At 36.0% G+C, this 13,948-nt stretch overlaps 1 long non-coding RNA gene across 2 annotated transcripts in view; it reads right to left on the minus strand.

Moving 5' to 3' along the window:
• Positions 1–13,540, minus strand: part of LOC118246253 (uncharacterized) — a 74,390-nt gene extending 60,850 nt beyond the window's left edge. For both annotated transcript variants that reach the window (XR_004778128.2, XR_004778127.2), the window contains exon 1: positions 13,221–13,540. This is a non-coding gene — a long non-coding RNA (uncharacterized LOC118246253). The remainder of the gene's footprint in view (positions 1–13,220) is intronic.
• Positions 13,541–13,948: the final 408 nt, after the last annotated feature.

Raw genomic sequence — 13,948 nt, forward strand, 5'->3', positions numbered from 1 at the left:
TCTTCTTCTGACTATATTTGGCTGTTCAATTTGACTTTAAAAAACTTGAAAAAGCACAACAATAAGCTTTCCTTTTTACCTTAAACAGCTATAGCAAATTAACTAGAGAATGCAAACATGATTAAGAATAATGCATAAATGAAGCAGATTGTTCTCCCATTTGAGACTTTTTTTTTTTTTTTTAATGTCAAGAGAAGGTTATTGGCAAGCCACTGAGTGAAATCATTATGTACTGCCATTATTTGACTCTGATATTTGGTAGCAAACCATGTGTTGGCACTGCTCAACTTTTTATATTTGTAATTAGAATAGTTCTCTTTATATTAATCTCTACCTGTACATATGGAGAGAGAGACAGTGTTGTGCCAATTAAATATTCTAAATAGTTTTGTAGCCTAAGAAACTGAATACAGTGGTGTTAATTACCTTTATGAACAAAGAGCTAGCACAAAGACCTTAGGTAATGGTTTTATAATTTCTATTTTAGGCTACACATAGATAGTTGAGGTAAAACTTTCTTTAAACCTATCTGTTTGTGGTGTTGAAGTCTGAATCCATATTTCTTTGATGTACCTTCGAAGGTCATTATGATTGATTGTTTATGCTACTGAGGCTATAGAAAATCCAGCCTGAAAAAAAAAAAGTCAGATACTCTTTGTATCAGACATAGCACAACAACCAATTCACTTCTGTCTTGAAATTCACTAATAGCATCAGTGACATTGTTATTTAATGTTTCCTTTTCACAGTAAATGTTTAAGAAGAGTGCTGAAAAAAAAATATTACTTTTCTTACATGAAGGAAAAGTGTTAAAAAATTCCCAAGCTCTTAAGAGCCATTAGACAGCTTTATTTCAAGCTTGTGTAGGTGTCACTGCTCTCAAAGTAAGGCTTTCATTCTTCAGAATTGTTTTAACAGGAGCTGTCTTTGGGGACCACTTTATAGTCAATGAGACCAAGTTAAGATTTGACAGCTTCTTTGCTAAGTATGGATGGGCACATCTCAGGGACTAGGGCAATTCTTTCTAAGGGAAAGGATGTTCAGCCTGTCCTTTGAGGTTCTCTCTTCTCTTCTGGCAATATTCTAACTCTCTCATTTGAGCAAATCATGCAAGGAATATTTCCCATAACAGAAATAAAACCTCATGTTCCTTAGGAATGGAGAAATGGTTTGCTGGTAGGCTGGTAGCAGAAGGAAACATTTCCCTGGTCGTGCTGCACAGGTTTGAAGGATGCTGCTTTCTCAGGGGCTGTCTGTACGACATCTCCTATGAGCCTTATATTGTTTAAGATCTCTTAAAATGTAATTGCAGAGACTATTCATCTTCTGTTTGAATGTGCAAGCTGAAATAAAACACAGCCTCTGCTGAAGACAGAGTTAAGCTCTTTCTTAACTTCAAATCCTAACCATTTTGCATGACAGAGCTACATAGAAATACTACTCAAGAGAATTTGTAAAATTATACCCGTTTGAGAAATCTGGATCCTTCCAAAGACTTAAATGCAGCATAAAACTTTGACTGAGTAACTCTCTGCTTAATCCAGGCCCTGAAATCTCATCCCCTATTACTCCATATCTTACCAGGACATAGCTCTGTAGAAATCCCTCGGGGAAATTCCAATGTCTTGCCAAGTCTATAAGGGCCCGTGGAAAATTTTCCTATTAATTCCATTTTTGCCATTGACTTTAGCAGAATATTACCTCTCTTCTTATATTCAATAAATAACTATTTTGAGGACAATTAATATACTTTTCAAATTAAGTTTCAACTGTCTGAGTATTAATAACATATATTTATATCTATATTTGTATCTTATTATATCTATATATATATATAATTTATATAAAAATATATATAATATATATAATTTGTATCTTATAAATATAATTTATGATAATAATCTATATCTAATAATCTATAATCTATAATCTATAATATAATATATAATATATATAATATATATAATATAATCTATAATAATAATCTATAAAATTTGTATGTTATATGTATAACAATTTGTATCATTATTTGATCTGAGAATCAAAGAAAAAAATTGTTATTCATCATACAATCCAATGACGTTATTTTTGGTCATCAGAAAGAACAGATTTAACTGTGAAAAGAATACATACTTTTAAAAATCTGATGCTGTGTTAGCATAGAAACAGTCTTTAACACTTTGAAACACACTGAGGACATTGTATTGTGAGAGGTTTTATGCTTTAAAGCAAAGCCAAGATACTACTCATAGAATATGCATTATGGAACAAAGAGCATATTTATTCATTATGCAAATTCTTCAAATTTAAGGTACTTCATCAAAATGGCTGTTACGAGCAAGGCACTATAGAAAGAAGATATGCAAAAGGATTTTTTTTTTATTTTTTTATTTTTTTGTCATACTACTGGAAGAATTTACGAAGAGGTCAAAGGCTGGTGTTTGTTTTTTTTGGAGATGTGCCTAAGAAGTAGGAGTGGTGAAGGAAATGGTGAACAAATTTGTGCAGACACCAATGCTGTCTTTGTTCTAATTATGTCTGTGAATACTGGAATATATAAACACCAACATACTGGGTAAAGCACTCCAGTAAATGCTTTTCTTAACTTTCCTAATAGGAGAACCTGAGAATTTCAGATGTCTCTCTGAGCCCAAATATCTCTGTATTCTCTAACACTTTTTTTTTTTCCATTTTTATTCTGATGCTTGTGTGACCACCCCTGCTCTTGCACTGTGTGATGTTATCCAGTGAAATGTGCAATGTCAATGAAATAGGATGAAGAAAAAAAATATGTTCTTATTGACAAGAACTTTTATCTGCAAAACATCCGACCTGAAGACTGTATGTGAAATAGTCTGGAGTGGTGTTTTTGCATATCACACCAGCTATTCACATGTCATTTATTATTACTAGGACTCACTACTTAGCTCATGGCAGTAAACAGTACACAAAGACATTCTGCAAACACAGGGCAGAGTAAAACAGTAAAAGATTTAAAAGAAATTGAGGGAAAAATAGGCATATCTTATAAAAAGTGAATGACACATAGACAATGTAAGTCTGGAACAATATTCATTTAGTTAGTAATATAGCAACACTCTACTTCAGACATGTGCATTTTACCCCAACTATTCCAGTTTTCACTTGGTATGACCTGAGCGCAACTTGCTGTCCACAGGAATGCTTTATCATGCTCTTTTCCATGCACCTATAGAACTTGCATATCTCATTTAAAATGTCACTTGCTGTGTCTTTTACAGGACTGTGATCAGCTTTGTCAACTTACTTGCACAGCAGTGCTGTCTGTGCTTTAAGAATAGCTGTGCCTTCCACTGCTCCTGCAAAGTGGACTTGCAGCCTGGGACATACCCTAGGTTTTAAGCCATATCTAGCTAATAGCTTGATCAGCCTCCAGTTTGAAGGTACATGGGTGCTGCACTGCTACCACCATGCTTAAAAGTCAAAATCTTCTTTAACTTACTGAAATGATCACCCTAATTTTATTGAGTGTGGTGGTTTTACCTGGCTAGGCAGCTAAACTCGACCACAACTGCTCTCTCAGAAGAGGAGGGGAATAAGAAAAAACAAAAAAATAAAACAAAAAAAAAATCATGTGTTGAGATAAGGAAAATTTAATGAAAGGAATAATAATTATTAAGGTAAAGTTATTATTAGGGGTAAATTAAGTAATTTAGCTAAAGGAAAAAGGGGAAAAAACCAAAATACAACAAAAACAAACAAGCAAAGTCCATGTAGAAGCACGGAGAGAGAGGAAAGAAATTACTTTCTACTTCCTAACAATGAGTGATGCTTAACCACATCCCTGCCTCAATACACTTAGCCGTTGTTCGGGAAGACAGACGTTCACAATGAGAGCCCACCCCTCCCCTCTCCTACTCTTTTTCCACCTTTTATTGTTGAGTGTGACACCACATAGTATGGAATATCCCTTTGGTTGGCATTAGATGTTAGGTTATTAAAGGCTCATGAAGTGACATGCAAAACAACAGAAAACCTTTACAATACATCAAAACTTTAGTGGTTTACAAAGAATTATCAAACCTATAATTTGATTTACATTTATTGCAATCACTGATAGACTAGGAGAAAAAAAAATATTTCTCCATTAATGTGTAGAAAAGTTGTGTGCTTTTTTTGAATAATTTTATTATGGAACAGGAGAATATTTTTTCAAGATCCCCATATTTATGTGGAGAATTATGTAAGTTTAATATTTATCAGACATTGAGAAATTACTAATTTCTTTAAGTTACAACCACATCTTTTCTACTTAATTTGTAGGTTTTCTATCTATTATCATTGATGTTATTCATGCAATAGGACTATTATTCATGAAGTATTACTATTGGAAATATTATTAATGGAATAGGAACAACTGATATGCAATTGATTTTGCACATTCAAGGAAGACTGCCTTTCTGATTAGATCCCAAACTATGCCAACTTCATTGCATAATAGTGCATTACAGGACCACATTAGAGACTTGTTGAAAGTAGTCAGAAGATAGATGGTCTTGTTTGCTCTAACATTTGGTTCAATAGCAGGTTTAAAATTTTAAGGCTAAGCTGGAAAGATACATGCAATTATTCCATGATTCTTAACTCAATTCCCTATTTTTTTTCTCATCTTGCTCCAAGTCTGGTAAGGTTTTGCATAAAAAACTAGAGGTCCTTCTTTGCAACAAGTTGACCATGAACCGACAATGTACCCTTGCAGCAAAGAAGGCCAGCAGCATCCTGGGCTGCATGAGAGGGAGTGTTACCAGCAGATGGAGGGCAGAGAATGGTGATCCCTCCCCTCTACTCAGCACTGGCAAGACACATCTGGCATACTGGGTCCAGTTCTGAGCTTCCCAGTAAATGAGAGACACAGACATACCGAAGGGAACCCAGCAAAGGGCTACTGAAATGATGCAGGGTTTGAGGCAGGAGAAAGCTGAAAGCTCTGGGACAGTTCAACGTTTATGATACTGTGATATATTCTCAGTATACAGAGAGTGGCTCTATCTGGACGCAATACAGGAATGTGCCCTTGCACTGATGCTTCTTTCTACACCTCTCCCTCCTTTCTTTTCATCCTTCTGTTCTCTCCACAAGTAAGATCATATTCACTGAAGCTATGGACACCGATGAGTGTGGAGGATATTTTACCAGGGATGTTCCACATTCTTTCTTGAGTATTGAATCTAAATAACAGATGACCTCTGGTTCATTTCCATGGGACTAGAAGCTGCCTTCTTTCAGAATGAAAATGTTTGTTTATGTAGAAAATCTTTGTCATCGTGTCCACACCCACAGAAATTCCCTGGTATTCCTTCCGGTTTCCAGAGAGTTATCCATGGAACTCCTTTTAACGTCAACTGAAAGAATGCATCATCAGTGTTCTCTGGCCCTAATACCAGATTATATAGGCTGGATGTGTCACATTTGTCTCCAGGTCTCTCTTTGGGTCCTTCCAACCCTATGATGTAATTATGACTTTCTCAGATGAAGTTTTGTTTTGTTTTAACTTTAAAGTCACTGAAAGAATAGGATTCTGTTGCTGCCCTTTGGAGTAAAGTTGGGAGCAGTATTCCCTCAGCCCATGTCTGAAGTATGCATTAAGTTTGGTGGTGCTAAGCCTCACGGGACAGTGCTGTGTAGGGAAGACTGTGTAGGGTGGAGGAAGCCAAATCTAGTGGAGTTTCTGGTGCCTACTGGAAATAATTCTTGATCCCCCATGCCCCCAGCCAATGACTAGTATTGCCCTGAACTAAACCTGACATGTGGTAGTACAGAACATGGCAGTTCTGGATAAGTCTTCCAGAGAATCAGTAATCTGGTATAGAAACTGGCCTTGTTTTAACTGGCAGCACAGAAGTGATATCAACAAATGAAGTTTGTATCCCAGTATCAGGAAAGGGACTTCTTTTAAACTAGTTCTTTTAATGTTCCTGTATACTAAATGGAACTAGACTTTTCCTTCTGCTTCATAAAGACTCCTCAGATCTGTCACTTTTAAGTGCTTCAGATTCATTTCCTGTTCAGCCTGTAAAGTGAAACACTCTCAGGTTGGCTTTTAGCGGTAGTCCAGTAGCCCAGATACAGCACAGTTATCAGCTGCTCTTACAATATATATATATATTTTCCTCATCATTTATCAACAGAGTCATTATAATAGAATATGCATAGGAATGCAGAGAAATAATTCATGGAAAATTAGGTAGGTCTGAATCAAAGTATCAAGAAACAAAGAAAGAAAACATAGATCTAAGCCTGAAATTAGCAAGTCAAGCTATTTCTAATTTAAAGAGTACTGACAGTACTCAGTATTTATTTCTGCTGAATTTGATTTTCTTCTTTAAATTGCTCCACTGAGTTTATAGATTAACTTTCAACCAAAACCTGAAACCATGTCCACACATTTTATTTTATAGATTTTCTTTTCAAATTGTTGTTTCTGGACAAATTTAGTTGTTGATTGTTTGAAGGACAAGCTCTGCTTCTGAGTTTTTAAAGTAATTTTCATTTCCTTTAGAACATCTTGAGATGTCATCTGATGTATTTACTCTGATAAAAGGTGAAATTAGTTGTCAGCCAAGACTGATTTAAATGCAGAGGAAGAGGCAAATAAACATTTAACTAGTATACCTAGCTGAACTAAATTGCTTTATCATGTTGATTAGCTTCTTTGGAATTCACAGGGGAAAGAAATTTAGAAATTCCATGGGTTATATTTGCAATGAAAGCTTAATTTTAAAACATGAAAGACCAAAAATAATGTTCTCTTTTACTCATGCCTTCAAAATGAGTGGACTTTTTTTTTTTTTTTTTTGGTGAGAAAATTTTGTTTATATTTTGATACTCCTGGGAATGAAGCTCTGCTCTTGGAACAGTATTTCAGACTGTCCCTTTCTATCAATATTTCCTGTACTGGAAATTGGGTAGTTATAAGTGTGATCACCTCATTACTATTTGTAAATATTAGCTTTTCTTCTTGCAAAGAGATGTATCTGCACACTCTACAGTTTCAGGAAGGCTGGAGAAAAAAGCTTGGACTTCTGAGTTTCGGAAGTGATGACCAGATACTGAAATCGGAAGACGTTCCTCTTCTGCTTATAGCTCTGGTAAACAGTCAAAACACCTATGGTAAAATCACATCCCAGACTTCTGTTGTTGCATAGGGGGGATGAGTTCAAATCAGTAAGGGAATAACAGGTAAGAAAAAAGGATAAGACTTTTACAGGTTTTAATTTCCTTTTAACTTTATTTTTTTCTTGTCCAAACTGTTGCTAAATTTAATATTCATTAAAATCCAACATTGAGCAAACAACTGGTAGATTTTCCCACATAGTATTTCTTCAGTCTTTAAAAACTGATCTGGCCCAAGCACTCTAGTAGTGAAGTGTAATTTATATTGTTGTGGGGGAAGACTAAGAATGTTTGTACTGATAACAGTTAAGTCCTTATAAGTTCCCATGGAGGAGGGAGGGAATGGTTGATAGACTTATGGGATTCTTTCAAAAGATTCAGAGTAGGGATATTTGCTTTAGGAGCATATGGGGGAAAGTAGGGAAGAAATTTCAGGGTCTGTTCTGTTTCTTGCTCTCCCACGGAGAATGGATTTGTGATCATGCTTAAGTTTCTGGGTTATAGGCTGACTGGCGCATAATGTCTTGTCAGAATCCTAACTATGCCTGCTTCTTCAAGTTCTGTACATATCTAGTTGCCAGTGTTCAGAAAAGATCAATTCACACCAAGGCAGATACATAGATTATTATGATGCTTGGGTAAATAGAGAGGCTAATAGAGAAGAGGAAAAGAGTTAGGCTTATTCCACCAAGGAAAAGAAAAACACTGAAAGGATATAATTTCTGTCCATAAACAAACTGAGAAGGGCAGGTAGACACCAGGGAAGTAAAAGAGCTACTTAAAAGATCTTTTTGGCACAAGTACATATACATATAAATGAACCATGAATATATTTAGGTGGGGAGTTCTATTGGCATTCCTAATTATCAGAGTATTGAGATTCAGGAACAATCTTTCAATTGGAAAAACTGGGCAAAAAGCCTAATCATTTTTAGAGAGGAGTTTGATCAGTGTATGAAAGGGATTATGCCTGTAGAGCTGTCTTTAGGCACTGGCAACAGTAAGTGGTTACTTAGTTTATCAGAATTATTGATGGGGATAGGGAGAAGAAAATTTGGCTCCAGACCTTATGGGGTACTAAAGCTTCCTGTCTTTTCTTTTCATGGCCTTAAATACTAAAAGCTCCCTGACTACCTGGAGAAATAATAAACTAGTGCTTTAAATACCTGACACCAATATTGCTCTCCATTGTCTCTGACAAGGTCTCCAGGGTGGAGCAGTCTCATGTCACTGCTTCACCCACACACCCTCATCATTCCTCACTGCCATGATTTCAGCATGCATCTCAGAAGTGCATGCACCACTAGTCTTGCCTTTGCAGACCTCAGAGGGGACTACTGAGATAGAAGATCATTTGAGTCTGCTTAAAACAAGCTCTGTGCATATGTGTGTGCATCTGTCTTTGGGCCTCTCTGTATGATCTAAAGTTAAAGGGTATTGCATCTGAGGAGTGACATCTGTTCACTTCCTCAGCAAAATAAGGCTATCAGCATGAGTGCTACAGTTATGGGATCCAGTGAAGACCAGATTGAGTTTAGTGTGGAGGCCCACATGGAGATAGATAGTCTCATTGTAGAGTAAAATCAGATAATCTGGCAAATTAGAGGACTGCTGAACAATATTGAGGATATCCCTGATCCCAACCCAGAGCATACATATCTTCCACAACTTATGCTCAACAGCTCAAATGTCACCACAAGGATTTTGCTGCCATTGTGACTTGATGACATAAAACATATTTGCAGTCCTTGATTCCTACATCCTTATAGAAAAAGCTTTATTCCTTTTGAGTTTCTCTTCTCCTACACAATAAAGGGTGTGAAATGGAGACCTGTCTCACATGATTTTTGTTAAGGAAAATTCCACGAAGAATTCCAATATGAAATGTGAGTGAAGAATGAGTAGGTGGAGGGTGCATTTTGTTGGACATTTTCTTTGGTAGGAGAGACAGCCTTTAGAAAACCTTGGTTGCTAGTTCTTATTCACATACTACTTTGGTTTATGTTAGCCCAGCTACTAAGAGGCTGCATAGTAAGTCAAGCCAAGGGGCTGAGCAGAGTTAAAAAAAAATGTGGAAAAATGTGAATATATTTTCTGAAGCACTTCACTGTCTGGTTGCACACACACACAAAAAAATGGAGTGGGATTAAGTGAAGGAAAGATGTGGAGCAGAAGCTGTTAAATAGACTGCTGCTTGAAGAAATACTTTTTAAGCCACTGTTTGAGGTATAAATGAACTTTGGAAAGAAAATTATCTGGCAACTGAGGGAACAGTGGATCAGGACAAACTGCAGAAAAAATTTTATTTATGGGGAAAAGGGTGTGATAGAGGTCCATTAAGATCTCCTTTGGAAGCAAATGAAGCAAAATAGTGCTCTAAAGAGTGAGCGTATTAGATGCTAATGAAATATTAAATCTTTGACAGAAAAATAGAATATATTAGTGTACACAATATTTAGGACAGATAAATTATATATCCTCCTAGAAAATAGAACAAAAAAGTAGCAATTGAAAGAGATGCCTGGAGGATTCCAGATAGACATGGTGTCAGTAGAAATTGGATAGTATCTTGTGAATGGATAAGCAACATCTGTGCACTTCACAGAAATGTACATTTCCTTCTAATCATTTAATGAAAATTTCTGGTACTTGATTTTAGCTATTTCTTCATCTGCCTTGGATTTATTTGTGAAGTACAAGCTGGTGTTTCATGCAGGGACTGAAGATGACAGGAGTTTCAGGACTGGGCTTGATATGAGCAAGACATGAGGTCTCGTTAAAACACTTATTTAAGAAGCCAGCAGTTATCAGATTTGCTGCCTTTTTAAAAGAAGAATTGTTTGAATAATACTTAAAATCATTCTTTATAAAATAGCCACTTCTATGGGGTAAACAGTTCTGTGAGCCAAATTGTATGTAATTTACCAGTAAATACATTATAACTGTACCTTATATTTTATTATATTTTAATTAATAAATATATTAATTAAATAGATACTATTTTATATCGTATTAATATTTGTATATATTTTAATCAAATTTATATGATTAAATACATTCATAATATATTAAATTATAGCTGTACATCCCACAGAGATTTTCTGTGTTGTAAATGTAATGCAGGGAAAAAAAAAAAAAAAAGAAAAACAAGAAATGGAATTATTAGAAATAAAGTGTAACTATAATATCTTAAAATTGCTTTCTGAAATTATGTCTTCTCAGTCTGTACATTGCAGGAGTATGACACTCTGGGTTATAACTTTTTGAAAAATTATTTCTAAGTCTCTGTTTTATGTAAATTGTATCCTCCTCTGGTCTCAGTAGCTCCAGCACATTTTATCACCCTGAGTAGGTTGGAGTTTGTCAGCTTTTTTTGCCTGAACTAGGGGCTGGAAGTTTTCATGAGTACTGTAGTAGTACATTAAGCCTTTTTTCATCTTCTCATTTTAAAACGACTTTACATAATGCACACTGGACTGTGAGATAGGCCTACAGTAACTGTGCAAGAACTCCTCGGGACTAGTAAATCTTATGAAATAGCTTCTGACAATCTGGTACATTTTCAATAATAAGCAGCAGCCACCGGCACCCTATTTATGTGCCTTAAGGTTTAGAGTATTTAGAGCTGTTAGCTACTTTGGTGCACTTAAGTTCAACTCTTTCCATCAGTTCTGGCTATGTGTAGCAGTGTAGAATACCTTATATATCTTAAGGCAGTCAATGCTTCAGAAAGTGGAAACCAGACACCAGATAATCAGGTCCCAAAGGGCAGTCCTGTTAAAAACAGTACTAAGCTTGTAGGGTGCATTTTTGGAAGTGATTTGTATTCCAGTGACAATAGAGAAAGCCTTCAAAAGCAAAAATTAGGAGTTAACATAAAAGAGTAAACCCTATATGAGGGTTGTGCCATTATTTTCCAATGCCTTCTTCCCCAGCCTTTCCAGCAAAAGGTTGGTTTTGAGCTCTATTGCAGTAGAAATTGCAGAGACCCTTATTAAAGATTTAGACCCGCAAGACCCGTATTAAAAATTTAATAGGGTGAGGAATGTGCTCTGCCTAGGAAAGACGATAGTTTATATATCCCTCCACGTTCCTGGAAGCAGTAAATTTTGATTGATGGAAGGCTAAGACTGTCTGAAGCTGTGCTGACATCTTGAGTAGTACATAAAGCCTGCTGAGGCTCTCTGTCCCTGAGGTCACCTGGCACAGCATGTCCACAGGACTGAGTGGTCTTCCATCCCAGAACAAAGCATCAGAACCCATATCGCCTATAGGATATGATCACTGGCCCACGTCGAACCTAAAATATTGCCTGGGAGGAAAGCTAGTTGTCCTAGGTCAAAACCATGGAGCATACTAACAGTTTTACAGTGTCGATAATTACTTGCCAATGCCCAGACAGATCCCCTGGTCCTGTTTGCTTATTAATACAGACTTAAACAAAGACTACAGTGGAACAGATGCCTAGAAACCACAGAATTACAGACAGAAAAAGGGGCAACTAAGGCAGTGGATGTATTCAGGTTTGGGCTTCCACACTGAGGTTCAGTGGATTAGGTGTAGGTTTAAGATTTGAAAAATAGTGTTCAAACCAGAGATGGCTGCTCAAGACACTTTAGAAAAGTACCTAAACTACAAACATTTAGGCATATTCTCCTTTTTAGTAGGAATGAAGGATTTACTGTAGCATTAATGACATTAAAACTGTCAGATGGTTTCTGCATTTTCTTTCTCAGCTTCTGCTGCATATCTACTGGTATATATGAAGATAGTCAGCAAATACCTTTTAAAAGGGAGGTAATATACAGATATATGTGAATCAACAACCCACATACAATCTTTCAATAAGACAATGTTGTGTTGGATCATTGTTCAAAAATTGCTGTATTTAACTGATATAAAATGTTCATGACATCTTAAGGTAAAAAAAATGGTTTGGTCAAGGTTGTGGCCAGTTTCAAATGTTACTTTTGCTCCAAAGGTTGTCTTTTCAAGGTTTAGTTTAGGTAATTTCTTTAATATTACTGTACATTACTGAACATTACTACAAAGTCTATGGAAAGACCACTCTATAAATGAAATCTTGAACTCTTCACTCTGGCAAACACTTATGGGGTTTAGTGGAAGTTAGTCATGAAATATTACATTACAATGACCACCTCTTATGATGTTACTGAAAAATTTTACCAGTCTTTTTAATAAATAATGGATATTCTGCACAGGAAACTTGACAAAAAAAAAAAAAAAGAAAAAAAAGAAATTGGATCACTTGAAAAGTTTGGCTGCTGGCAGGAACTAAATCAGTAGCACATACCTAGAATCATAGAATCATAGAATGCTTTGATTGGAAGGGACCTTAAAGATCATCTAATTCCAGTTCCCCTGGGCAGGGACACCTCCCACTAGACCAGGGCCCCATCCAATCTGGCCTTGAGCATCTCCAGGGATGGGGCATCCACAGCTTCTCTGGGCAACCTGTGCCAGTGCCTCACCACCCTCTGAGTGAAGAATTTCTTCTTCTACCTGTCTAAGGATGGTATGTTTGCTCTGCTCTCTAGCTGTCCAACACAGGTGAGAGAGCGTAAGGAAGGTGATGTACTGTAGCTTATACATTGCAATGAGCTGCTAAAGCACACACTGAAATTTTGCCTCACAGAAACCTTTTAAAACTAATCCAATACTGCAACTATTTTGAGTGTTGAAAGATATGCTTTCCTTCTGAGATATTTTGATTGTTTTGTGCTTACTATTTTTAATGTATTTGCTCATATCTAGTGAACAAAATGTGCCCTGAATCTTCTGAGGCCATTTGCGCAATATTTATATTTCAATTTTATTTCTAAAATAAATAAATAAATCCAACATGCTGGGTTTTGGGTTGCTTCCGGGAGATAGTTTGGAAGGATACACTAGAATTCATGATCATCTATGATTAAGCTATGAAAAAATCACAGATTTAGAAAAGACTATAATTACATTTTGCCAGCTGTAGTATTGAATTATTATCACCATTACATTTTTTTAATGTATTTTAAAATCAGTATTTTCAAATAATGCAGAACACTTACCTGCTTTCCAAACCACTGAAGAATTTGAAAAACTGTCACTGGAAGTGACAAGTTTTTCTGTTTACACATCTCTATTTTCTTTTTAAGAATGAAAAAAAAAATAATCTAATTTACCTTTACATGAAAGGGATCAGTAGCACTTTCTCATACTCAATATTCAAAATCGTTATTTATGAGAAAGTATGCAAAATATGACAAATATCTAAGCAAAACTCAATATCTGGAAACAGATACAGCATATATTTCTTTCAGTACATGAATTGATGATATTCTACTATTCAAGAATGGAAGGTGACTCCCTCCTCAATTGTTAGAGTCTATGCTGTACAGAAGGCTTCCTCACCAAAAATCCTTGAAAGGAAATGAAATTTCTCGGTCTCCCTGAGTCACTGTCTGTGATTCAGTAACCTCCCTTCCCCTCAATGCTAAGGATCATCATGTGACATTAATGCTCTAACTGTGACACAGATCTGCAAGTCTGGTTTGCAGTTTGGATCAGATTTCAGTCTCATTGTAGTTTTGTGCAGTTGGATTTCTTCGATCTCTTAATGCCACTGGAAAGACTCCCCAAATTATATCAGAGTATTCCAGGAAGTGAAATCAAATTGTTGGTCAGCTTCTGCTCACGGTGATCATTTTGTGAATCTAGGATTGGTCTTGTACGCCTTTGTTTGGTTTACAAGACTGTTCCTGTCATTAATATATCTTTTTCATACATGTACGTATGA

This window comes from Cygnus atratus, chromosome 3 (genome assembly GCF_013377495.2).
Source record: "Cygnus atratus isolate AKBS03 ecotype Queensland, Australia chromosome 3, CAtr_DNAZoo_HiC_assembly, whole genome shotgun sequence".
NCBI lineage: Eukaryota > Metazoa > Chordata > Aves > Anseriformes > Anatidae > Cygnus > Cygnus atratus.